The sequence below is a fragment of the Elephas maximus genome, chromosome 18 (genome assembly GCF_024166365.1).
Source record: "Elephas maximus indicus isolate mEleMax1 chromosome 18, mEleMax1 primary haplotype, whole genome shotgun sequence".
Taxonomy (NCBI): Eukaryota; Metazoa; Chordata; class Mammalia; order Proboscidea; family Elephantidae; genus Elephas; species Elephas maximus.
The window spans coordinates 84665907-84692426 of NC_064836.1; positions in this window are offsets into that span (position 1 = coordinate 84665907).

Below are 26520 nucleotides of genomic sequence, written 5' to 3' on the forward strand. Positions count from 1 at the left end.
GTGCTTGGCCGGCACAGCCCTGGCTGGGTTCCGAAGGAAGAAACGGGGGACGGGACTCAGTGAGAACAGGTAGGATGGCTTGGTTGCTGCTGGAAGGATGGGAGGGTGGGCCGAGAGGGTAGGTGCTCTGTACAGAGGACGGGTCGCTTTGGTCAAGTGGAAGCGTGGCCGCATGAGTCGAGCTCTCTGCCAAGGACTTCGGCGGTGCACTCGCGCTCTGCACCGGCTTCCGAGCTCTTCGGTTCTGAAACCATTACGTGAATTCGGGATCGCGGAAGGCCAGTTCGTTGAGCCAGTTCCTCCTTGGCCTCGTTACCAGGGTACCGGTTCTCCTCGGAAGGCCTCGACTAGGAGACTCGTTTGCGATCTGGTGATGGCTGTGCGTTTTCGCCTGGCCGCTTTGGGGAAATTTTCCGGAGACCAAGGCTGAGGCTCTCCCTGTCCCTGGGACGGCTCTTCTTCTGAGGCCTGTCCAGAGGCCGAGCGGCTCTTCCTTAGGAGACCTGCTCTGCGGCTTGCAAACCAAGTCTGAATGCGATCCTCCGCGATGCCAGTTTCTCTGGCGAGTTCTTCTCTGGTAGTTCTACCAGGGTAGGGGTTCTGTTCAAACGATGCTCGCAGGGTCTCTCTTTGACTGGGCTTCAAAACCAACCTCTCTCGTCGGCCTCGTGGATTTTGAGAGCGACTCGAAGCGCTGGTCGGATCCACCGGGGCAAGTCAGCCGGACTGCACGGAGACTCGCGGCCAAGTGAACAGCTCCCGGAAACACAGGGCTCAGCCACACCCGGAATGCTTTGCGCAGCAAAGGAAGGCCCCAAGGCCCATGTGGGAAATCACCTGACCCACGGGAGTCCTTCATTAAGTACCTGAGGCCTTGGAGAAAAGCGTTGAAGGGCAGGATGACTCACTCCTAAGTGGAAGTAGAGATTTTATCAGGGGATTTGGCAATGGTCATCCTATCAACGTGTTGCGTCAGAGGAATGCATTTGCAACGGAAGGATCTTCCGGCACCTTGCCAGGTCGGTGGGGGCTGGGGGACCGGACTGGGATTCCCAGGCGCCTTAGTTCGCTGGTGCCGCCCTAACAGAACTAGCAGCGGTGCGTGGCTTTGACAAACAGAAACGTTTGTATTCTTTCCCAGTCGACCAGGCGACGAGTTCCAATTGAGGGCGCCAGCGCCTGGGGAAGGAGTTCCCTGCCTGTCAGCTCTGGGTGAAGGCCCTAGGCATCAGTCATCTTCTGGTCTACGAGCTTCTCAGGGCAGGGACCCAGGTCCGAAGGACGCGCTCTGCCTCTGCCTCTGCCTCTTCTTCCTTGGCGCCCATTGGTCCCTCTCTCCTCTCCGCTAGCTTCTCTCTTTTCTCTCTCCAAAGGGACCGCCTGCCCATACAACCTAATCCTCTACATCGCCTCCTCCCTCATTGACATAACCCCCTGTGCTCCTGCCTCATTAACATTATAAAAACCATCACAGAGGGCAGGATTCACAAGCCCTGGGGTAATTAGGACAGATCACAAATCCCAGAAGGACCCCACAAGTCTGGGAATCCTGGATTCCTTGGACCCTCAGGCTGCCAAGGGTCTTGGCCCCGCAGTCCTGCCAGACAGTGAGTTGATTGTGATCCTAGCGACACCCCGCCTATTAGGGCCAGGAGGGACTCTGAGTTTCTGATGGCCTCTTTCCCACAGACGGTTCTATTGGCGGCAGATGTGCGCCTCCCCCAAGGTGCTTGCCCCCACCCCGCCCATCGCCTTTGCAGGATGAGCTCCCTGCCCCGCTGACTGGTGCGCCTACACATCCCTCCGCTAGTGGAGCTGGGTTGGGGCTTTGGGGGGGGGGCGGGACCGGTGGGTACGCTTCCGTGTGCGGCCCACGCCCCTCCATCCCGAGTCCTCTCTCCGTCGCCTTCTCTCTCTTCTCCTCGCGGCTTGGCAATGCCTCGATAATTGTACAGAACGCACCGTTGTACGGAGGGTTAGTCAGGATTATTTTGACACAATCGGTGTCCCATTCCACTGTTTGTTCCAAAGAGAACGCCCGTGGTGTCCTCCTGGGGAAGCGATGGAGACCCGATCTCTTTCAGAAAACCCCTTGGCACCGCCAGGTGCAGTTGGCTGAACCCCTTGCCCAGGAGACGTTCTGCCTTGCGGGCAATAAATAAATGAAGGAATGAAGAAATAAATACGTAACAGGGTTATTCATTGGAAACAAAAGAAAAGGAAATGAGATTATAATCTCATAATACGGTGGCATCTCTAGGCTTCGTGTCACGCAGCTCAGCAACCGAGGGCGTCACCCGCGCAGTCCACCGCCTCTCCTACCGCACCGTACAGAGCATTCAGCGTTGGTTTTTGTCCTAGTGTTAACGGTAAATCGTAATTCCCGTACATCGCGCCTTCTTTCACCTTGAGTTGCTAGTTCATTCTCCAGAAAAGAACTACATAGAAAAAATCTATATGCATCTCTACATATCCATAACTGACCCCGCCCCACAAATACTAATTCCCACAATATCGTACCTAAAACAGCAGAAACTTTGACCAAATCAGCGACTACAAAAAGCCCAGCGGCAAAGAAAAGAACAGCAGACAGACCGCGGAACCACGCGTTTCCAAGCGTCCTTGTAATCCGGTGACCACGACATCTCTCCCCACAGTGCTTGATCAGCTTCCGAAGGGAGGTTCGCATAGCTTCTTGAACCTTGTAGTTGCATCGATACACGTCAGCCCGGCTAGCGAAAAATGTTTCTGTAGTTATGTGTAACTCCAGGGATGTCGTTTTCAAAATAACCTACGTCTGCTGGAACGCATCGCCGACGTTTCTGGACAGTCGTTTTGGTGTGCCCCTCTGACAGAGTCACCCGGTTGGGTCCGCTTCTCCCCGACCCCCATCCCGTGACTTCACTGGGAAAAGCAGGTCAACCCCTTTAGGCCGTCACGCAGGCGCGCCGTGGGCCCGGGATAAATTTGCTCTCCTGGACCCAGTGCATTTGTCGCGGACTCATTCCCGGACTCACCTCCCTGACCCTCCTTCAGCTGCCGCCCAGGCTCCGGGCCCGCCTCCTTGCCGCCCGCGGCCGCCAGAGGGCGCAGCCTCCCCTCGAGAGCGCGGCCTCGTCCCCTCCAAGCGCCGGGAGCTCCCGGGCTTCCCGCTCCAGCCTAGGGCCTTCGCCATCCGCCCTGACCTGGGCAGCGGGCCTCTGCGGAGGGCCTTGACACCGCGCGGACCTCGTCGCCTCCTCGAGCTCTCCCTGACTCGCTTCTGGACACACTGAACCCCGTCTGAGCTATCCGCCCTCCCCCGCCAGACCAGCCGCCCACCCCTCGGAGGGGCTAATTCACGCTGAACCCGCCGCTCTCCGCCTGGGGCCTTTGAAGGGCCGCGAGGGCTCAGGGCCTCTGAACTGTGGCGTCATCTCGTCTTCAATCCCGGACAGCCCCGGATCGCCAAAGCTCAGGCTCAGGAGGGTTTGGGTTAAGGTTCGGGTTAGGGCAACGGTTCAGGTTAGGGCTGGGGTTAGGGCTAGGGCGAGGGCGAGGGCGAGGGCGAGGGCGAGGGCGAGGGTTAGGGTTAGTGTTAGGGCGAGGGTGAGGGTGAAGGTGAGGGGGAGGGTTGGGGTGAGGGGGAGGGTGAGGGTGAGGGTGATGGTGAGGGGGAGGGGCTATTTCACGCTGAACCCGCCGCTCTCCACCCGGGGCCTTTGAAGAGCCGCGAGGGCTTAGGGCCTCTTAGCTCCGGTGTCATCTCATCTTCAATCCGGACAGCACGAGGTCGCCAAAACTCAGGTTCGGGAGCCCGGAGGGACCGAAGAAAATAGTCTCCTGAGTCACACATTCCTTCTTTTCTTCACTTCCCTTCTTGGTTGCTTCTTCCTTTAACCCGTTGTTTCCTTTAAGAACCCCTTCTGACCGACCAAAATCAAGAGATTCGGTAAGGCGCAAAAGAGGCCACGCTGTGGACAAATCGGCCCCTTCACAAGTGGCCGGCAAGCCATGAGGAGGCACAAAGGGTCAGACAGGCGGTGGCGGGCTGGTGGGACCAAATGCCTAGAAGCCAGCAAAGGAGGAAACCGCAGGAGGAAGAAGAGGGGGCAGTGTGACCTCATTCCTACTGGGCAAGTGGGGGAGTGCATAGCCGTCTGGGATAGGGGTAGGAGATTGGGGTCATAGGAATGGGGCAGAGGCCCTGGAGAGGCACTTGTCATTTCCTGATCCCTTGTGCTCTGGAGATTTTTGGTTTCACGTGCATGTTCTCTGTGTTTAAATAGTGGCATTCTGTTTTGTTTTCTTTTTTATGGTTTCCATTATCTATCTGTTCTACCAATGAACTCCTTCATCCAGCTCGATAATCTCTAGCACCTTTCCGAGGCTACCACCGCCAACGCCGATGGGAGGAGGCTCAGAGGAAAGACGATAAGAAAGAGGCCTGGTGTTTATGTATAAAAACTTGATTATTAATAAGTTGGGCTAGTGTCTGGACAGATATGACCCAGAATATATACACCTTACTCCAAACACGTGCGACAGCAATCGCATCGATACACTTTCTTCGGCGATGGAATGGTGTTGCTCTAACGCCTCTCAGTCCATTTTCTGTGTGTTGAAAGTGGGCAAGGGAGACATCCGTTCACGGGGGGGGGCGGTTCTCTGGGACGTAAACTGTGCCATCGTTCCTTCGGTGATAGCTGTGGAACAAACTGTCTTCCACTTCCCGATTCCCACTCTCACACCTAAGGGAAAAGGAACATGTTAAGAAAAGAAAAAGAAAAAGGAAAAACCGTCCTTTTTAGAAATTCCCCTTACGAATAGAGAGGGCATCCCCTCTTTCTCTACACACCTACCCAATAATTTCCAATTTGAGGGCCCATCTTGCCAGAAGGGAAAGAGGTTGAGGTGTGTACAAAGCAGGGCTATTTCCCTCGCCGGGGTTCGCTTAGGATTCGTGGATTTCACAGACTGCCAAGGAGGCGGTGATGGCAGGGAGGAGTTCCGATCAGTCGTGCGAAGGCTTTTGTTCATCTGGCTTTAGCCACTGGGTCCACCGCCTGGTGCCTCCGGTGCCTCCGGGAAAAAGACCGAGGAGCCTTCAAAGGATCAGGCACCCCAAGACTTGAAGATGCACCGTCAGCGCTGCGTCCGTGTGCCAGGTCGAGGTTTCCCAGAGTCCTATCTTTCTTCCCGCGTTCCTCTGTCTCCGGAACACCGCGTCGTGGCTGCCCAGCGTCTCTTTCAATCGTAGGGATTCGGCCTCGAGGGATAGATGCCTGGATGTGGGTGCGGTCAGTCTTGCAGCGCGTCAAGCAGAGCCCGAAAGTCAAGGTCGCCGAGGGAGAGTTGGAGTTGTGGAGGGTCCTCCTCCTGTGGATCCGCGTTCAGAAAGCTTTGGGACTTTCCCTGCAACTCTGGGGCGGAGAGGAGTTCATCTAAAAGGCTCTCGATTTCCTGGCAGTCTTGGTCTGGTGGACGAGATGACCCTCGAGCCGATTGTGCCGGCTCTGGCCACAGGTGTGCCTCGGAGTGTCCGGGCTGCTGGAGTGTCTCTTGGCTGGGTTCCCATCTGGCAGTCCCAGCCTGGGCCACCTCACAGCCCCATTGCGTGAAGGGAGCTGTGACTTGCTGAGCCGGAACCTGCCATTGCGTCTTTGAATTGTCAGGCCGAGAAGGGTCTTGGGCGAGCCACCCTGCCGAGACAGCGTGTTGGTGGCGATGCTGGTAATTTCCTGGGTATTGGGGCCAGAAAGGAGCCTGAGGGTCTGACAGCCTCTCTCCCACAGTGGGTCCTGTTGGCGATTGGTTCAGCTGTGTCCCCGGGGCGTGAGAGGTCTCTGCTGTGTTCGCAGTCAGGGCGGGCTGGTCCATCATGGCGCCTGGTGCTTGGCCGGCACAGCCCTGGCTGGGTTCCGAAGGAAGAAACGGGGGACGGGACTCAGTGAGAACAGGTAGGATGGCTTGGTTGCTGCTGGAAGGATGGGAGGGTGGGCCGAGAGGGTAGGTGCTCTGTACAGAGGACGGGTCGCTTTGGTCAAGTGGAAGCGTGGCCGCATGAGTCGAGCTCTCTGCCAAGGACTTCGGCGGTGCACTCGCGCTCTGCACCGGCTTCCGAGCTCTTCGGTTCTGAAACCATTACGTGAATTCGGGATCGCGGAAGGCCAGTTCGTTGAGCCAGTTCCTCCTTGGCCTCGTTACCAGGGTACCGGTTCTCCTCGAAGGCCTCGACTAGGAGACTCGTTTGCGATCTGGTGATGGCTGTGCGTTTTCGCCTGGCCGCTTTGGGGAAATTTTCCGGAGACCAAGGCTGAGGCTCTCCCTGTCCCTGGGACGGCTCTTCTTCTGAGGCCTGTCCAGAGGCCGAGCGGCTCTTCCTTAGGAGACCTGCTCTGCGGCTTGCAAACCAAGTCTGAATGCGATCCTCCGCGATGCCAGTTTCTCTGGCGAGTTCTTCTCTGGTAGTTCTACCAGGGTAGGGGTTCTGTTCAAACGATGCTCGCAGGGTCTCTCTTTGACTGGGCTTCAAAACCAACCTCTCTCGTCGGCCTCGTGGATTTTGAGAGCGACTCGAAGCGCTGGTCGGATCCACCGGGGCAAGTCAGCCGGACTGCACGGAGACTCGCGGCCAAGTGAACAGCTCCCGGAAACACAGGGCTCAGCCACACCCGGAATGCTTTGCGCAGCAAAGGAAGGCCCCAAGGCCCATGTGGGAAATCACCTGACCCACGGGAGTCCTTCATTAAGTACCTGAGGCCTTGGAGAAAAGCGTTGAAGGGCAGGATGACTCACTCCTAAGTGGAAGTAGAGATTTTATCAGGGGATTTGGCAATGGTCATCCTATCAACGTGTTGCGTCAGAGGAATGCATTTGCAACGGAAGGATCTTCCGGCACCTTGCCAGGTCGGTGGGGGCTGGGGGACCGGACTGGGATTCCCAGGCGCCTTAGTTCGCTGGTGCCGCCCTAACAGAACTAGCAGCGGTGCGTGGCTTTGACAAACAGAAACGTTTGTATTCTTTCCCAGTCGACCAGGCGACGAGTTCCAATTGAGGGCGCCAGCGCCTGGGGAAGGAGTTCCCTGCCTGTCAGCTCTGGGTGAAGGCCCTAGGCATCAGTCATCTTCTGGTCTACGAGCTTCTCAGGGCAGGGACCCAGGTCCGAAGGACGCGCTCTGCCTCTGCCTCTGCCTCTTCTTCCTTGGCGCCCATTGGTCCCTCTCTCCTCTCCGCTAGCTTCTCTCTTTTCTCTCTCCAAAGGGACCGCCTGCCCATACAACCTAATCCTCTACATCGCCTCCTCCCTCATTGACATAACCCCCTGTGCTCCTGCCTCATTAACATTATAAAAACCATCACAGAGGGCAGGATTCACAAGCCCTGGGGTAATTAGGACAGATCACAAATCCCAGAAGGACCCCACAAGTCTGGGAATCCTGGATTCCTTGGACTCTCAGGCTGCCAAGGGTCTTGGCCCCGCAGTCCTGCCAGACAGTGAGTTGATTGTGATCCTAGCGACACCCCGCCTATTAGGGCCAGGAGGGACTCTGAGTTTCTGATGGCCTCTTTCCCACAGACGGTTCTATTGGCGGCAGATGTGCGCCTCCCCCAAGGTGCTTGCCCCCACCCCGCCCATCGCCTTTGCAGGATGAGCTCCCTGCCCCGCTGACTGGTGCGCCTACACATCCCTCCGCTAGTGGAGCTGGGTTGGGGCTTTGGGGGGGGGCGGGACCGGTGGGTACGCTTCCGTGTGCGGCCCACGCCCCTCCATCCCGAGTCCTCTCTCCGTCGCCTTCTCTCTCTTCTCCTCGCGGCTTGGCAATGCCTCGATAATTGTACAGAACGCACCGTTGTACGGAGGGTTAGTCAGGATTATTTTGACACAATCGGTGTCCCATTCCACTGTTTGTTCCAAAGAGAACGCCCGTGGTGTCCTCCTGGGGAAGCGATGGAGACCCGATCTCTTTCAGAAAACCCCTTGGCACCGCCAGGTGCAGTTGGCTGAACCCCTTGCCCAGGAGACGTTCTGCCTTGCGGGCAATAAATAAATGAAGGAATGAAGAAATAAATACGTAACAGGGTTATTCATTGGAAACAAAAGAAAAGGAAATGAGATTATAATCTCATAATACGGTGGCATCTCTAGGCTTCGTGTCACGCAGCTCAGCAACCGAGGGCGTCACCCGCGCAGTCCACCGCCTCTCCTACCGCACCGTACAGAGCATTCAGCGTTGGTTTTTGTCCTAGTGTTAACGGTAAATCGTAATTCCCGTACATCGCGCCTTCTTTCACCTTGAGTTGCTAGTTCATTCTCCAGAAAAGAACTACATAGAAAAAATCTATATGCATCTCTACATATCCATAACTGACCCCGCCCCACAAATACTAATTCCCACAATATCGTACCTAAAACAGCAGAAACTTTGACCAAATCAGCGACTACAAAAAGCCCAGCGGCAAAGAAAAGAACAGCAGACAGACCGCGGAACCACGCGTTTCCAAGCGTCCTTGTAATCCGGTGACCACGACATCTCTCCCCACAGTGCTTGATCAGCTTCCGAAGGGAGGTTCGCATAGCTTCTTGAACCTTGTAGTTGCATCGATACACGTCAGCCCGGCTAGCGAAAAATGTTTCTGTAGTTATGTGTAACTCCAGGGATGTCGTTTTCAAAATAACCTACGTCTGCTGGAACGCATCGCCGACGTTTCTGGACAGTCGTTTTGGTGTGCCCCTCTGACAGAGTCACCCGGTTGGGTCCGCTTCTCCCCGACCCCCATCCCGTGACTTCACTGGGAAAAGCAGGTCAACCCCTTTAGGCCGTCACGCAGGCGCGCCGTGGGCCCGGGATAAATTTGCTCTCCTGGACCCAGTGCATTTGTCGCGGACTCATTCCCGGACTCACCTCCCTGACCCTCCTTCAGCTGCCGCCCAGGCTCCGGGCCCGCCTCCTTGCCGCCCGCGGCCGCCAGAGGGCGCAGCCTCCCCTCGAGAGCGCGGCCTCGTCCCCTCCAAGCGCCGGGAGCTCCCGGGCTTCCCGCTCCAGCCTAGGGCCTTCGCCATCCGCCCTGACCTGGGCAGCGGGCCTCTGCGGAGGGCCTTGACACCGCGCGGACCTCGTCGCCTCCTCGAGCTCTCCCTGACTCGCTTCTGGACACACTGAACCCCGTCTGAGCTATCCGCCCTCCCCCGCCAGACCAGCCGCCCACCCCTCGGAGGGGCTAATTCACGCTGAACCCGCCGCTCTCCGCCTGGGGCCTTTGAAGGGCCGCGAGGGCTCAGGGCCTCTGAACTGTGGCGTCATCTCGTCTTCAATCCCGGACAGCCCCGGATCGCCAAAGCTCAGGCTCAGGAGGGTTTGGGTTAAGGTTCGGGTTAGGGCAACGGTTCAGGTTAGGGCTGGGGTTAGGGCTAGGGCGAGGGCGAGGGCGAGGGCGAGGGCGAGGGCGAGGGTTAGGGTTAGTGTTAGGGCGAGGGTGAGGGTGAAGGTGAGGGGGAGGGTTGGGGTGAGGGGGAGGGTGAGGGTGAGGGTGATGGTGAGGGGGAGGGGCTATTTCACGCTGAACCCGCCGCTCTCCACCCGGGGCCTTTGAAGAGCCGCGAGGGCTTAGGGCCTCTTAGCTCCGGTGTCATCTCATCTTCAATCCGGACAGCACGAGGTCGCCAAAACTCAGGTTCGGGAGCCCGGAGGGACCGAAGAAAATAGTCTCCTGAGTCACACATTCCTTCTTTTCTTCACTTCCCTTCTTGGTTGCTTCTTCCTTTAACCCGTTGTTTCCTTTAAGAACCCCTTCTGACCGACCAAAATCAAGAGATTCGGTAAGGCGCAAAAGAGGCCACGCTGTGGACAAATCGGCCCCTTCACAAGTGGCCGGCAAGCCATGAGGAGGCACAAAGGGTCAGACAGGCGGTGGCGGGCTGGTGGGACCAAATGCCTAGAAGCCAGCAAAGGAGGACACCGCAGGAGGAAGAAGAGGGGGCAGTGTGACCTCATTCCTACTGGGCAAGTGGGGGAGTGCATAGCCGTCTGGGATAGGGGTAGGAGATTGGGGTCATAGGAATGGGGCAGAGGCCCTGGAGAGGCACTTGTCATTTCCTGATCCCTTGTGCTCTGGAGATTTTTGGTTTCACGTGCATGTTCTCTGTGTTTAAATAGTGGCATTCTGTTTTGTTTTCTTTTTTATGGTTTCCATTATCTATCTGTTCTACCAATGAACTCCTTCATCCAGCTCGATAATCTCTAGCACCTTTCCGAGGCTACCACCGCCAACGCCGATGGGAGGAGGCTCAGAGGAAAGACGATAAGAAAGAGGCCTGGTGTTTATGTATAAAAACTTGATTATTAATAAGTTGGGCTAGTGTCTGGACAGATATGACCCAGAATATATACACCTTACTCCAAACACGTGCGACAGCAATCGCATCGATACACTTTCTTCGGCGATGGAATGGTGTTGCTCTAACGCCTCTCAGTCCATTTTCTGTGTGTTGAAAGTGGGCAAGGGAGACATCCGTTCACGGGGGGGGGGCGGTTCTCTGGGACGTAAACTGTGCCATCGTTCCTTCGGTGATAGCTGTGGAACAAACTGTCTTCCACTTCCCGATTCCCACTCTCACACCTAAGGGAAAAGGAACATGTTAAGAAAAGAAAAAGAAAAAGGAAAAACCGTCCTTTTTAGAAATTCCCCTTACGAATAGAGAGGGCATCCCCTCTTTCTCTACACACCTACCCAATAATTTCCAATTTGAGGGCCCATCTTGCCAGAAGGGAAAGAGGTTGAGGTGTGTACAAAGCAGGGCTATTTCCCTCGCCGGGGTTCGCTTAGGATTCGTGGATTTCACAGACTGCCAAGGAGGCGGTGATGGCAGGGAGGAGTTCCGGTCAGTCGTGCGAAGGCTTTTGTTCATCTGGCTTTAGCCACTGGGTCCACCGCCTGGTGCCTCCGGTGCCTCCGGGAAAAAGACCGAGGAGCCTTCAAAGGATCAGGCACCCCAAGACTTGAAGATGCACCGTCAGCGCTGCGTCCGTGTGCCAGGTCGAGGTTTCCCAGAGTCCTATCTTTCTTCCCGCGTTCCTCTGTCTCCGGAACACCGCGTCGTGGCTGCCCAGCGTCTCTTTCAATCGTAGGGATTCGGCCTCGAGGGATAGATGCCTGGATGTGGGTGCGGTCAGTCTTGCAGCGCGTCAAGCAGAGCCCGAAAGTCAAGGTCGCCGAGGGAGAGTTGGAGTTGTGGAGGGTCCTCCTCCTGTGGATCCGCGTTCAGAAAGCTTTGGGACTTTCCCTGCAACTCTGGGGCGGAGAGGAGTTCATCTAAAAGGCTCTCGATTTCCTGGCAGTCTTGGTCTGGTGGACGAGATGACCCTCGAGCCGATTGTGCCGGCTCTGGCCACAGGTGTGCCTCGGAGTGTCCGGGCTGCTGGAGTGTCTCTTGGCTGGGTTCCCATCTGGCAGTCCCAGCCTGGGCCACCTCACAGCCCCATTGCGTGAAGGGAGCTGTGACTTGCTGAGCCGGAACCTGCCATTGCGTCTTTGAATTGTCAGGCCGAGAAGGGTCTTGGGCGAGCCACCCTGCCGAGACAGCGTGTTGGTGGCGATGCTGGTAATTTCCTGGGTATTGGGGCCAGAAAGGAGCCTGAGGGTCTGACAGCCTCTCTCCCACAGTGGGTCCTGTTGGCGATTGGTTCAGCTGTGTCCCCGGGGCGTGAGAGGTCTCTGCTGTGTTCGCAGTCAGGGCGGGCTGGTCCATCATGGCGCCTGGTGCTTGGCCGGCACAGCCCTGGCTGGGTTCCGAAGGAAGAAACGGGGGACGGGACTCAGTGAGAACAGGTAGGATGGCTTGGTTGCTGCTGGAAGGATGGGAGGGTGGGCCGAGAGGGTAGGTGCTCTGTACAGAGGACGGGTCGCTTTGGTCAAGTGGAAGCGTGGCCGCATGAGTCGAGCTCTCTGCCAAGGACTTCGGCGGTGCACTCGCGCTCTGCACCGGCTTCCGAGCTCTTCGGTTCTGAAACCATTACGTGAATTCGGGATCGCGGAAGGCCAGTTCGTTGAGCCAGTTCCTCCTTGGCCTCGTTACCAGGGTACCGGTTCTCCTCGAAGGCCTCGACTAGGAGACTCGTTTGCGATCTGGTGATGGCTGTGCGTTTTCGCCTGGCCGCTTTGGGGAAATTTGCCGGAGACCAAGGCTGAGGCTCTCCCTGTCCCTGGGACGGCTCTTCTTCTGAGGCCTGTCCAGAGGCCGAGCGGCTCTTCCTTAGGAGACCTGCTCTGCGGCTTGCAAACCAAGTCTGAATGCGATCCTCCGCGATGCCAGTTTCTCTGGCGAGTTCTTCTCTGGTAGTTCTACCAGGGTAGGGGTTCTGTTCAAACGATGCTCGCAGGGTCTCTCTTTGACTGGGCTTCAAAACCAACCTCTCTCGTCGGCCTCGTGGATTTTGAGAGCGACTCGAAGCGCTGGTCGGATCCACCGGGGCAAGTCAGCCGGACTGCACGGAGACTCGCGGCCAAGTGAACAGCTCCCGGAAACACAGGGCTCAGCCACACCCGGAATGCTTTGCGCAGCAAAGGAAGGCCCCAAGGCCCATGTGGGAAATCACCTGACCCACGGGAGTCCTTCATTAAGTACCTGAGGCCTTGGAGAAAAGCGTTGAAGGGCAGGATGACTCACTCCTAAGTGGAAGTAGAGATTTTATCAGGGGATTTGGCAATGGTCATCCTATCAACGTGTTGCGTCAGAGGAATGCATTTGCAACGGAAGGATCTTCCGGCACCTTGCCAGGTCGGTGGGGGCTGGGGGACCGGACTGGGATTCCCAGGCGCCTTAGTTCGCTGGTGCCGCCCTAACAGAACTAGCAGCGGTGCGTGGCTTTGACAAACAGAAACGTTTGTATTCTTTCCCAGTCGACCAGGCGACGAGTTCCAATTGAGGGCGCCAGCGCCTGGGGAAGGAGTTCCCTGCCTGTCAGCTCTGGGTGAAGGCCCTAGGCATCAGTCATCTTCTGGTCTACGAGCTTCTCAGGGCAGGGACCCAGGTCCGAAGGACGCGCTCTGCCTCTGCCTCTGCCTCTTCTTCCTTGGCGCCCATTGGTCCCTCTCTCCTCTCCGCTAGCTTCTCTCTTTTCTCTCTCCAAAGGGACCGCCTGCCCATACAACCTAATCCTCTACATCGCCTCCTCCCTCATTGACATAACCCCCTGTGCTCCTGCCTCATTAACATTATAAAAACCATCACAGAGGGCAGGATTCACAAGCCCTGGGGTAATTAGGACAGATCACAAATCCCAGAAGGACCCCACAAGTCTGGGAATCCTGGATTCCTTGGACCCTCAGGCTGCCAAGGGTCTTGGCCCCGCAGTCCTGCCAGACAGTGAGTTGATTGTGATCCTAGCGACACCCCGCCTATTAGGGCCAGGAGGGACTCTGAGTTTCTGATGGCCTCTTTCCCACAGACGGTTCTATTGGCGGCAGATGTGCGCCTCCCCCAAGGTGCTTGCCCCCACCCCGCCCATCGCCTTTGCAGGATGAGCTCCCTGCCCCGCTGACTGGTGCGCCTACACATCCCTCCGCTAGTGGAGCTGGGTTGGGGCTTTGGGGGGGGGGGCGGGACCGGTGGGTATGCTTCCGTGTGCGGCCCACGCCCCTCCATCCCGAGTCCTCTCTCCGTCGCCTTCTCTCTCTTCTCCTCGCGGCTTGGCAATGCCTCGATAATTGTACAGAACGCACCGTTGTACGGAGGGTTAGTCAGGATTATTTTGACACAATCGGTGTCCCATTCCACTGTTTGTTCCAAAGAGAACGCCCGTGGTGTCCTCCTGGGGAAGCGATGGAGACCCGATCTCTTTCAGAAAACCCCTTGGCACCGCCAGGTGCAGTTGGCTGAACCCCTTGCCCAGGAGACGTTCTGCCTTGCGGGCAATAAATAAATGAAGGAATGAAGAAATAAATACGTAACAGGGTTATTCATTGGAAACAAAAGAAAAGGAAATGAGATTATAATCTCATAATACGGTGGCATCTCTAGGCTTCGTGTCACGCAGCTCAGCAACCGAGGGCGTCACCCGCGCAGTCCACCGCCTCTCCTACCGCACCGTACAGAGCATTCAGCGTTGGTTTTTGTCCTAGTGTTAACGGTAAATCGTAATTCCCGTACATCGCGCCTTCTTTCACCTTGAGTTGCTAGTTCATTCTCCAGAAAAGAACTACATAGAAAAAATCTATATGCATCTCTACATATCCATAACTGACCCCGCCCCACAAATACTAATTCCCACAATATCGTACCTAAAACAGCAGAAACTTTGACCAAATCAGCGACTACAAAAAGCCCAGCGGCAAAGAAAAGAACAGCAGACAGACCGCGGAACCACGCGTTTCCAAGCGTCCTTGTAATCCGGTGACCACGACATCTCTCCCCACAGTGCTTGATCAGCTTCCGAAGGGAGGTTCGCATAGCTTCTTGAACCTTGTAGTTGCATCGATACACGTCAGCCCGGCTAGCGAAAAATGTTTCTGTAGTTATGTGTAACTCCAGGGATGTCGTTTTCAAAATAACCTACGTCTGCTGGAACGCATCGCCGACGTTTCTGGACAGTCGTTTTGGTGTGCCCCTCTGACAGAGTCACCCGGTTGGGTCCGCTTCTCCCCGACCCCCATCCCGTGACTTCACTGGGAAAAGCAGGTCAACCCCTTTAGGCCGTCACGCAGGCGCGCCGTGGGCCCGGGATAAATTTGCTCTCCTGGACCCAGTGCATTTGTCGCGGACTCATTCCCGGACTCACCTCCCTGACCCTCCTTCAGCTGCCGCCCAGGCTCCGGGCCCGCCTCCTTGCCGCCCGCGGCCGCCAGAGGGCGCAGCCTCCCCTCGAGAGCGCGGCCTCGTCCCCTCCAAGCGCCGGGAGCTCCCGGGCTTCCCGCTCCAGCCTAGGGCCTTCGCCATCCGCCCTGACCTGGGCAGCGGGCCTCTGCGGAGGGCCTTGACACCGCGCGGACCTCGTCGCCTCCTCGAGCTCTCCCTGACTCGCTTCTGGACACACTGAACCCCGTCTGAGCTATCCGCCCTCCCCCGCCAGACCAGCCGCCCACCCCTCGGAGGGGCTAATTCACGCTGGACCCGCCGCTCTCCGCCTGGGGCCTTTGAAGGGCCGCGAGGGCTCAGGGCCTCTGAACTGTGGCGTCATCTCGTCTTCAATCCCGGACAGCCCCGGATCGCCAAAGCTCAGGCTCAGGAGGGTTTGGGTTAAGGTTCGGGTTAGGGCAACGGTTCAGGTTAGGGCTGGGGTTAGGGCTAGGGCGAGGGCGAGGGCGAGGGCGAGGGCGAGGGCGAGGGCGAGGGTTAGGGTTAGTGTTAGGGCGAGGGTGAGGGTGAAGGTGAGGGGGAGGGTTGGGGTGAGGGGGAGGGTGAGGGTGAGGGTGATGGTGAGGGGGAGGGGCTATTTCACGCTGAACCCGCCGCTCTCCACCCGGGGCCTTTGAAGAGCCGCGAGGGCTTAGGGCCTCTTAGCTCCGGTGTCATCTCATCTTCAATCCGGACAGCACGAGGTCGCCAAAACTCAGGTTCGGGAGCCCGGAGGGACCGAAGAAAATAGTCTCCTGAGTCACACATTCCTTCTTTTCTTCACTTCCCTTCTTGGTTGCTTCTTCCTTTAACCCGTTGTTTCCTTTAAGAACCCCTTCTGACCGACCAAAATCAAGAGATTCGGTAAGGCGCAAAAGAGGCCACGCTGTGGACAAATCGGCCCCTTCACAAGTGGCCGGCAAGCCATGAGGAGGCACAAAGGGTCAGACAGGCGGTGGCGGGCTGGTGGGACCAAATGCCTAGAAGCCAGCAAAGGAGGACACCGCAGGAGGAAGAAGAGGGGGCAGTGTGACCTCATTCCTACTGGGCAAGTGGGGGAGTGCATAGCCGTCTGGGATAGGGGTAGGAGATTGGGGTCATAGGAATGGGGCAGAGGCCCTGGAGAGGCACTTGTCATTTCCTGATCCCTTGTGCTCTGGAGATTTTTGGTTTCACGTGCATGTTCTCTGTGTTTAAATAGTGGCATTCTGTTTTGTTTTCTTTTTTATGGTTTCCATTATCTATCTGTTCTACCAATGAACTCCTTCATCCAGCTCGATAATCTCTAGCACCTTTCCGAGGCTACCACCGCCAACGCCGATGGGAGGAGGCTCAGAGGAAAGACGATAAGAAAGAGGCCTGGTGTTTATGTATAAAAACTTGATTATTAATAAGTTGGGCTAGTGTCTGGACAGATATGACCCAGAATATATACACCTTACTCCAAACACGTGCGACAGCAATCGCATCGATACACTTTCTTCGGCGATGGAATGGTGTTGCTCTAACGCCTCTCAGTCCATTTTCTGTGTGTTGAAAGTGGGCAAGGGAGACATCCGTTCACGGGGGGGGGGCGGTTCTCTGGGACGTAAACTGTGCCATCGTTCCTTCGGTGATAGCTGTGGAACAAACTGTCTTCCACTTCCCGATTCCCACTCTCACACCTAAGGGAAAAGGAACATGTTAAGAAAAGAAAAAGAAAAAGGAAAAACCGTCCTTTTTAGAAATTCCCCTTACGAATAGAGAGGGCATCCCCTCTTTCTCTACACACCTACCCAATAATTTCCAATTTGAGGGCCCATCTTGCCAGAAGGGAAAGAGGTTGAGGTGTGTACAAAGCAGGGCTATTTCCCTCGCCGGGGTTCGCTTAGGATTCGTGGATTTCACAGACTGCCAAGGAGGCGGTGATGGCAGGGAGGAGTTCCGGTCAGTCGTGCGAAGGCTTTTGTTCATCTGGCTTTAGCCACTGGGTCCACCGCCTGGTGCCTCCGGTGCCTCCGGGAAAAAGACCGAGGAGCCTTCAAAGGATCAGGCACCCCAAGACTTGAAGATGCACCGTCAGCGCTGCGTCCGTGTGCCAGGTCGAGGTTTCCCAGAGTCCTATCTTTCTTCCCGCGTTCCTCTGTCTCCGGAACACCGCGTCGTGGCTGCCCAGCGTCTCTTTCAATCGTAGGGATTCGGCCTCGAGGGATAGATGCCTGGATGTGGGTGCGGTCAGTCTTGCAGCGCGTCAAGCAGAGCCCGAAAGTCAAGGTCGCCGAGGGAGAGTTGGAGTTGTGGAGGGTCCTCCTCCTGTGGATCCGCGTTCAGAAAGCTTTGGGACTTTCCCTGCAACTCTGGGGCGGAGAGGAGTTCATCTAAAAGGCTCTCGATTTCCTGGCAGTCTTGGTCTGGTGGACGAGATGACCCTCGAGCCGATTGTGCCGGCTCTGGCCACAGGTGTGCCTCGGAGTGTCCGGGCTGCTGGAGTGTCTCTTGGCTGGGTTCCCATCTGGCAGTCCCAGCCTGGGCCACCTCACAGCCCCATTGCGTGAAGGGAGCTGTGACTTGCTGAGCCGGAACCTGCCATTGCGTCTTTGAATTGTCAGGCCGAGAAGGGTCTTGGGCGAGCCACCCTGCCGAGACAGCGTGTTGGTGGCGATGCTGGTAATTTCCTGGGTATTGGGGCCAGAAAGGAGCCTGAGGGTCTGACAGCCTCTCTCCCACAGTGGGTCCTGTTGGCGATTGGTTCAGCTGTGTCCCCGGGGCGTGAGAGGTCTCTGCTGTGTTCGCAGTCAGGGCGGGCTGGTCCATCATGGCGCCTGGTGCTTGGCCGGCACAGCCCTGGCTGGGTTCCGAAGGGAGAAACGGGGGACGGGACTCAGTGAGAACAGGTAGGATGGCTTGGTTGCTGCTGGAAGGATGGGAGGGTGGGCCGAGAGGGTAGGTGCTCTGTACAGAGGACGGGTCGCTTTGGTCAAGTGGAAGCGTGGCCGCATGAGTCGAGCTCTCTGCCAAGGACTTCGGCGGTGCACTCGCGCTCTGCACCGGCTTCCGAGCTCTTCGGTTCTGAAACCATTACGTGAATTCGGGATCGCGGAAGGCCAGTTCGTTGAGCCAGTTCTTCCTTGGCCTCGTTACCAGGGTACCGGTTCTCCTCGAAGGCCTCGACTAGGAGACTCGTTTGCGATCTGGTGATGGCTGTGCGTTTTCGCCTGGCCGCTTTGGGGAAATTTGCCGGAGACCAAGGCTGAGGCTCTCCCTGTCCCTGGGACGGCTCTTCTTCTGAGGCCTGTCCAGAGGCCGAGCGGCTCTTCCTTAGGAGACCTGCTCTGCGGCTTGCAAACCAAGTCTGAATGCGATCCTCCGCGATGCCAGTTTCTCTGGCGAGTTCTTCTCTGGTAGTTCTACCAGGGTAGGGGTTCTGTTCAAACGATGCTCGCAGGGTCTCTCTTTGACTGGGCTTCAAAACCAACCTCTCTCGTCGGCCTCGTGGATTTTGAGAGCGACTCGAAGCGCTGGTCGGATCCACCGGGGCAAGTCAGCCGGACTGCACGGAGACTCGCGGCCAAGTGAACAGCTCCCGGAAACACAGGGCTCAGCCACACCCGGAATGCTTTGCGCAGCAAAGGAAGGCCCCAAGGCCCATGTGGGAAATCACCTGACCCACGGGAGTCCTTCATTAAGTACCTGAGGCCTTGGAGAAAAGCGTTGAAGGGCAGGATGACTCACTCCTAAGTGGAAGTAGAGATTTTATCAGGGGATTTGGCAATGGTCATCCTATCAACGTGTTGCGTCAGAGGAATGCATTTGCAACGGAAGGATCTTCCGGCACCTTGCCAGGTCGGTGGGGGCTGGGGGACCGGACTGGGATTCCCAGGCGCCTTAGTTCGCTGGTGCCGCCCTAACAGAACTAGCAGCGGTGCGTGGCTTTGACAAACAGAAACGTTTGTATTCTTTCCCAGTCGACCAGGCGACGAGTTCCAATTGAGGGCGCCAGCGCCTGGGGAAGGAGTTCCCTGCCTGTCAGCTCTGGGTGAAGGCCCTAGGCATCAGTCATCTTCTGGTCTACGAGCTTCTCAGGGCAGGGACCCAGGTCCGAAGGACGCGCTCTGCCTCTGCCTCTGCCTCTTCTTCCTTGGCGCCCATTGGTCCCTCTCTCCTCTCCGCTAGCTTCTCTCTTTTCTCTCTCCAAAGGGACCGCCTGCCCATACAACCTAATCCTCTACATCGCCTCCTCCCTCATTGACATAACCCCCTGTGCTCCTGCCTCATTAACATTATAAAAACCATCACAGAGGGCAGGATTCACAAGCCCTGGGGTAATTAGGACAGATCACAAATCCCAGAAGGACCCCACAAGTCTGGGAATCCTGGATTCCTTGGACTCTCAGGCTGCCAAGGGTCTTGGCCCCGCAGTCCTGCCAGACAGTGAGTTGATTGTGATCCTAGCGACACCCCGCCTATTAGGGCCAGGAGGGACTCTGAGTTTCTGATGGCCTCTTTCCCACAGACGGTTCTATTGGCGGCAGATGTGCGCCTCCCCCAAGGTGCTTGCCCCCACCCCGCCCATCGCCTTTGCAGGATGAGCTCCCTGCCCCGCTGACTGGTGCGCCTACACATCCCTCCGCTAGTGGAGCTGGGTTGGGGCTTTGGCGGGGGGGGCGGGACCGGTGGGTACGCTTCCGTGTGCGGCCCACGCCCCTCCATCCCGAGTCCTCTCTCCGTCGCCTTCTCTCTCTTCTCCTCGCGGCTTGGCAATGCCTCGATAATTGTACAGAACGCACCGTTGTACGGAGGGTTAGTCAGGATTATTTTGACACAATCGGTGTCCCATTCCACTGTTTGTTCCAAAGAGAACGCCCGTGGTGTCCTCCTGGGGAAGCGATGGAGACCCGATCTCTTTCAGAAAACCCCTTGGCACCGCCAGGTGCAGTTGGCTGAACCCCTTGCCCAGGAGACGTTCTGCCTTGCGGGCAATAAATAAATGAAGGAATGAAGAAATAAATACGTAACAGGGTTATTCATTGGAAACAAAAGAAAAGGAAATGAGATTATAATCTCATAATACGGTGGCATCTCTAGGCTTCGTGTCACGCAGCTCAGCAACCGAGGGCGTCACCCGCGCAGTCCACCGCCTCTCCTACCGCACCGTACAGAGCATTCAGCGTTGGTTTTTGTCCTAGTGTTAACGGTAAATCGTAATTCCCGTACATCGCGCCTTCTTTCACCTTGAGTTGCTAGTTCATTCTCCAGAAAAGAACTACATAGAAAAAATCTATATGCATCTCTACATATCCATAACTGACCCCGCCCCACAAATACTAATTCCCACAATATCGTACCTAAAACAGCAGAAACTTTGACCAAATCAGCGACTACAAAAAGCCCAGCGGCAAAGAAAAGAACAGCAGACAGACCGCGGAACCACGCGTTTCCAAGCGTCCTTGTAATCCGGTGACCACGACATCTCTCCCCACAGTGCTTGATCAGCTTCCGAAGGGAGGTTCGCATAGCTTCTTGAACCTTGTAGTTGCATCGATACACGTCAGCCCGGCTAGCGAAAAATGTTTCTGTAGTTATGTGTAACTCCAGGGATGTCGTTTTCAAAATAACCTACGTCTGCTGGAACGCATCGCCGACGTTTCTGGACAGTCGTTTTGGTGTGCCCCTCTGACAGAGTCACCCGGTTGGGTCCGCTTCTCCCCGACCCCCATCCCGTGACTTCACTGGGAAAAGCAGGTCAACCCCTTTAGGCCGTCACGCAGGCGCGCCGTGGGCCCGGGATAAATTTGCTCTCCTGGACCCAGTGCATTTGTCGCGGACTCATTCCCGGACTCACCTCCCTGACCCTCCTTCAGCTGCCGCCCAGGCTCCGGGCCCGCCTCCTTGCCGCCCGCGGCCGCCAGAGGGCGCAGCCTCCCCTCGAGAGCGCGGCCTCGTCCCCTCCAAGCGCCGGGAGCTCCCGGGCTTCCCGCTCCAGCCTAGGGCCTTCGCCATCCGCCCTGACCTGGGCAGCGGGCCTCTGCGGAGGGCCTTGACACCGCGCGGACCTCGTCGCCTCCTCGAGCTCTCCCTGACTCGCTTCTGGACACACTGAACCCCGTCTGAGCTATCCGCCCTCCCCCGCCAGACCAGCCGCCCACCCCTCGGAGGGGCTAATTCACGCTGGACCCGCCGCTCTCCGCCTGGGGCCTTTGAAGGGCCGCGAGGGCTCAGGGCCTCTGAACTGTGGCGTCATCTCGTCTTCAATCCCGGACAGCCCCGGATCGCCAAAGCTCAGGCTCAGGAGGGTTTGGGTTAAGGTTCGGGTTAGGGCAACGGTTCAGGTTAGGGCTGGGGTTAGGGCTAGGGCTAGGGCGAGGGCGAGGGCGAGGGCGAGGGCGAGGGCGAGGGTTAGGGTTAGTGTTAGGGCGAGGGTGAGGGTGAAGGTGAGGGGGAGGGTTGGGGTGAGGGGGAGGGGGAGGGTGAGGGTGATGGTGAGGGGGAGGGGCTATTTCACGCTGAACCCGCCGCTCTCCACCCGGGGCCTTTGAAGAGCCGCGAGGGCTTAGGGCCTCTTAGCTCCGGTGTCATCTCATCTTCAATCCGGACAGCACGAGGTCGCCAAAACTCAGGTTCGGGAGCCCGGAGGGACCGAAGAAAATAGTCTCCTGAGTCACACATTCCTTCTTTTCTTCACTTCCCTTCTTGGTTGCTTCTTCCTTTAACCCGTTGTTTCCTTTAAGAACCCCTTCTGACCGACCAAAATCAAGAGATTCGGTAAGGCGCAAAAGAGGCCACGCTGTGGACAAATCGGCCCCTTCACAAGTGGCCGGCAAGCCATGAGGAGGCACAAAGGGTCAGACAGGCGGTGGCGGGCTGGTGGGACCAAATGCCTAGAAGCCAGCAAAGGAGGACACCGCAGGAGGAAGAAGAGGGGGCAGTGTGACCTCATTCCTACTGGGCAAGTGGGGGAGTGCATAGCCGTCTGGGATAGGGGTAGGAGATTGGGGTCATAGGAATGGGGCAGAGGCCCTGGAGAGGCACTTGTCATTTCCTGATCCCTTGTGCTCTGGAGATTTTTGGTTTCACGTGCATGTTCTCTGTGTTTAAATAGTGGCATTCTGTTTTGTTTTCTTTTTTATGGTTTCCATTATCTATCTGTTCTACCAATGAACTCCTTCATCCAGCTCGATAATCTCTAGCACCTTTCCGAGGCTACCACCGCCAACGCCGATGGGAGGAGGCTCAGAGGAAAGACGATAAGAAAGAGGCCTGGTGTTTATGTATAAAAACTTGATTATTAATAAGTTGGGCTAGTGTCTGGACAGATATGACCCAGAATATATACACCTTACTCCAAACACGTGCGACAGCAATCGCATCGATACACTTTCTTCGGCGATGGAATGGTGTTGCTCTAACGCCTCTCAGTCCATTTTCTGTGTGTTGAAAGTGGGCAAGGGAGACATCCGTTCACGGGGGGGGGGGCGGTTCTCTGGGACGTAAACTGTGCCATCGTTCCTTCGGTGATAGCTGTGGAACAAACTGTCTTCCACTTCCCGATTCCCACTCTCACACCTAAGGGAAAAGGAACATGTTAAGAAAAGAAAAAGAAAAAGGAAAAACCGTCCTTTTTAGAAATTCCCCTTACGAATAGAGAGGGCATCCCCTCTTTCTCTACACACCTACCCAATAATTTCCAATTTGAGGGCCCATCTTGCCAGAAGGGAAAGAGGTTGAGGTGTGTACAAAGCAGGGCTATTTCCCTCGCCGGGGTTCGCTTAGGATTCGTGGATTTCACAGACTGCCAAGGAGGCGGTGATGGCAGGGAGGAGTTCCGGTCAGTCGTGCGAAGGCTTTTGTTCATCTGGCTTTAGCCACTGGGTCCACCGCCTGGTGCCTCCGGTGCCTCCGGGAAAAAGACCGAGGAGCCTTCAAAGGATCAGGCACCCCAAGACTTGAAGATGCACCGTCAGCGCTGCGTCCGTGTGCCAGGTCGAGGTTTCCCAGAGTCCTATCTTTCTTCCCGCGTTCCTCTGTCTCCGGAACACCGCGTCGTGGCTGCCCAGCGTCTCTTTCAATCGTAGGGATTCGGCCTCGAGGGATAGATGCCTGCATGTGGGTGCGGTCAGTCTTGCAGCGCGTCAAGCAGAGCCCGAAAGTCAAGGTCGCCGAGGGAGAGTTGGAGTTGTGGAGGGTCCTCCTCCTGTGGATCCGCGTTCAGAAAGCTTTGGGACTTTCCCTGCAACTCTGGGGCGGAGAGGAGTTCATCTAAAAGGCTCTCGATTTCCTGGCAGTCTTGGTCTGGTGGACGAGATGACCCTCGAGCCGATTGTGCCGGCTCTGGCCACAGGTGTGCCTCGGAGTGTCCGGGCTGCTGGAGTGTCTCTTGGCTGGGTTCCCATCTGGCAGTCCCAGCCTGGGCCACCTCACAGCCCCATTGCGTGAAGGGAGCTGTGACTTGCTGAGCCGGAACCTGCCATTGCGTCTTTGAATTGTCAGGCCGAGAAGGGTCTTGGGCGAGCCACCCTGCCGAGACAGCGTGTTGGTGGCGGTGCTGGTAATTTCCTGGGTATTGGGGCCAGAAAGGAGCCTGAGGGTCTGACAGCCTCTCTCCCACAGTGGGTCCTGTTGGCGATTGGTTCAGCTGTGTCCCCGGGGCGTGAGAGGTCTCTGCTGTGTTCGCAGTCAGGGCGGGCTGGTCCATCATGGCGCCTGGTGCTTGGCCGGCACAGCCCTGGCTGGGTTCCGAAGGGAGAAACGGGGGACGGGACTCAGTGAGAACAGGTAGGATGGCTTGGTTGCTGCTGGAAGGATGGGAGGGTGGGCCGAGAGGGTAGGTGCTCTGTACAGAGGACGGGTCGCTTTGGTCAAGTGGAAGCGTGGCCGCATGAGTCGAGCTCTCTGCCAAGGACTTCGGCGGTGCACTCGCGCTCTGCACCGGCTTCCGAGCTCTTCGGTTCTGAAACCATTACGTGAATTCGGGATCGCGGAAGGCCAGTTCGTTGAGCCAGTTCTTCCTTGGCCTCGTTACCAGGGTACCGGTTCTCCTCGAAGGCCTCGACTAGGAGACTCGTTTGCGATCTGGTGATGGCTGTGCGTTTTCGCCTGGCCGCTTTGGGGAAATTTGCCGGAGACCAAGGCTGAGGCTCTCCCTGTCCCTGGGACGGCTCTTCTTCTGAGGCCTGTCCAGAGGCCGAGCGGCTCTTCCTTAGGAGACCTGCTCTGCGGCTTGCAAACCAAGTCTGAATGCGATCCTCCGCGATGCCAGTTTCTCTGGCGAGTTCTTCTCTGGTAGTTCTACCAGGGTAGGGGTTCTGTTCAAACGATGCTCGCAGGGTCTCTCTTTGACTGGGCTTCAAAACCAACCTCTCTCGTCGGCCTCGTGGATTTTGAGAGCGACTCGAAGTGCTGGTCGGATCCACCGGGGCAAGTCAGCCGGACTGCACGAGACTCGCGGCCAAGTGAACAGCTCCCGGAAACACAGGGCTCAGCCACACCCGGAATGCTTTGCGCAGCAAAGGAAGGCCCCAAGGCCCATGTGGGAAATCACCTGACCCACGGGAGTCCTTCATTAAGTACCTGAGGCCTTGGAGAAAAGCGTTGAAGGGCAGGATGACTCACTCCTAAGTGGAAGTAGAGATTTTATCAGGGGATTTGGCAATGGTCATCCTATCAACGTGTTGCGTCAGAGGAATGCATTTGCAACGGAAGGATCTTCCGGCACCTTGCCAGGTCGGTGGGGGCTGGGGGACCGGACTGGGATTCCCAGGCGCCTTAGTTCGCTGGTGCCGCCCTAACAGAACTAGCAGCGGTGCGTGGCTTTGACAAACAGAAACGTTTGTATTCTTTCCCAGTCGACCAGGCGACGAGTTCCAATTGAGGGCGCCAGCGCCTGGGGAAGGAGTTCCCTGCCTGTCAGCTCTGGGTGAAGGCCCTAGGCATCAGTCATCTTCTGGTCTACGAGCTTCTCAGGGCAGGGACCCAGGTCCGAAGGACGCGCTCTGCCTCTGCCTCTGCCTCTTCTTCCTTGGCGCCCATTGGTCCCTCTCTCCTCTCCGCTAGCTTCTCTCTTTTCTCTCTCCAAAGGGACCGCCTGCCCATATAACCTAATCCTCTACATCGCCTCCTCCCTCATTGACATAACCCCCTGTGCTCCTGCCTCATTAACATTATAAAAACCATCACAGAGGGCAGGATTCACAAGCCCTGGGGTAATTAGGACAGATCACAAATCCCAGAAGGACCCCACAAGTCTGGGAATCCTGGATTCCTTGGACTCTCAGGCTGCCAAGGGTCTTGGCCCCGCAGTCCTGCCAGACAGTGAGTTGATTGTGATCCTAGCGACACCCCGCCTATTAGGGCCAGGAGGGACTCTGAGTTTCTGATGGCCTCTTTCCCACAGACGGTTCTATTGGCGGCAGATGTGCGCCTCCCCCAAGGTGCTTGCCCCCACCCCGCCCATCGCCTTTGCAGGATGAGCTCCCTGCCCCGCTGACTGGTGCGCCTACACATCCCTCCGCTAGTGGAGCTGGGTTGGGGCTTTGGGGGGGGGGCGGGACCGGTGGGTACGCTTCCGTGTGCGGCCCACGCCCCTCCATCCCGAGTCCTCTCTCCGTCGCCTTCTCTCTCTTCTCCTCGCGGCTTGGCAATGCCTCGATAATTGTACAGAACGCACCGTTGTACGGAGGGTTAGTCAGGATTATTTTGACACAATCGGTGTCCCATTCCACTGTTTGTTCCAAAGAGAACGCCCGTGGTGTCCTCCTGGGGAAGCGATGGAGACCCGATCTCTTTCAGAAAACCCCTTGGCACCGCCAGGTGCAGTTGGCTGAACCCCTTGCCCAGGAGACGTTCTGCCTTGCGGGCAATAAATAAATGAAGGAATGAAGAAATAAATACGTAACAGGGTTATTCATTGGAAACAAAAGAAAAGGAAATGAGATTATAATCTCATAATACGGTGGCATCTCTAGGCTTCGTGTCACGCAGCTCAGCAACCGAGGGCGTCACCCGCGCAGTCCACCGCCTCTCCTACCGCACCGTACAGAGCATTCAGCGTTGGTTTTTGTCCTAGTGTTAACGGTAAATCGTAATTCCCGTACATCGCGCCTTCTTTCACCTTGAGTTGCTAGTTCATTCTCCAGAAAAGAACTACATAGAAAAAATCTATATGCATCTCTACATATCCATAACTGACCCCGCCCCACAAATACTAATTCCCACAATATCGTACCTAAAACAGCAGAAACTTTGACCAAATCAGCGACTACAAAAAGCCCAGCGGCAAAGAAAAGAACAGCAGACAGACCGCGGAACCACGCGTTTCCAAGCGTCCTTGTAATCCGGTGACCACGACATCTCTCCCCACAGTGCTTGATCAGCTTCCGAAGGGAGGTTCGCATAGCTTCTTGAACCTTGTAGTTGCATCGATACACGTCAGCCCGGCTAGCGAAAAATGTTTCTGTAGTTATGTGTAACTCCAGGGATGTCGTTTTCAAAATAACCTACGTCTGCTGGAACGCATCGCCGACGTTTCTGGACAGTCGTTTTGGTGTGCCCCTCTGACAGAGTCACCCGGTTGGGTCCGCTTCTCCCCGACCCCCATCCCGTGACTTCACTGGGAAAAGCAGGTCAACCCCTTTAGGCCGTCACGCAGGCGCGCCGTGGGCCCGGGATAAATTTGCTCTCCTGGACCCAGTGCATTTGTCGCGGACTCATTCCCGGACTCACCTCCCTGACCC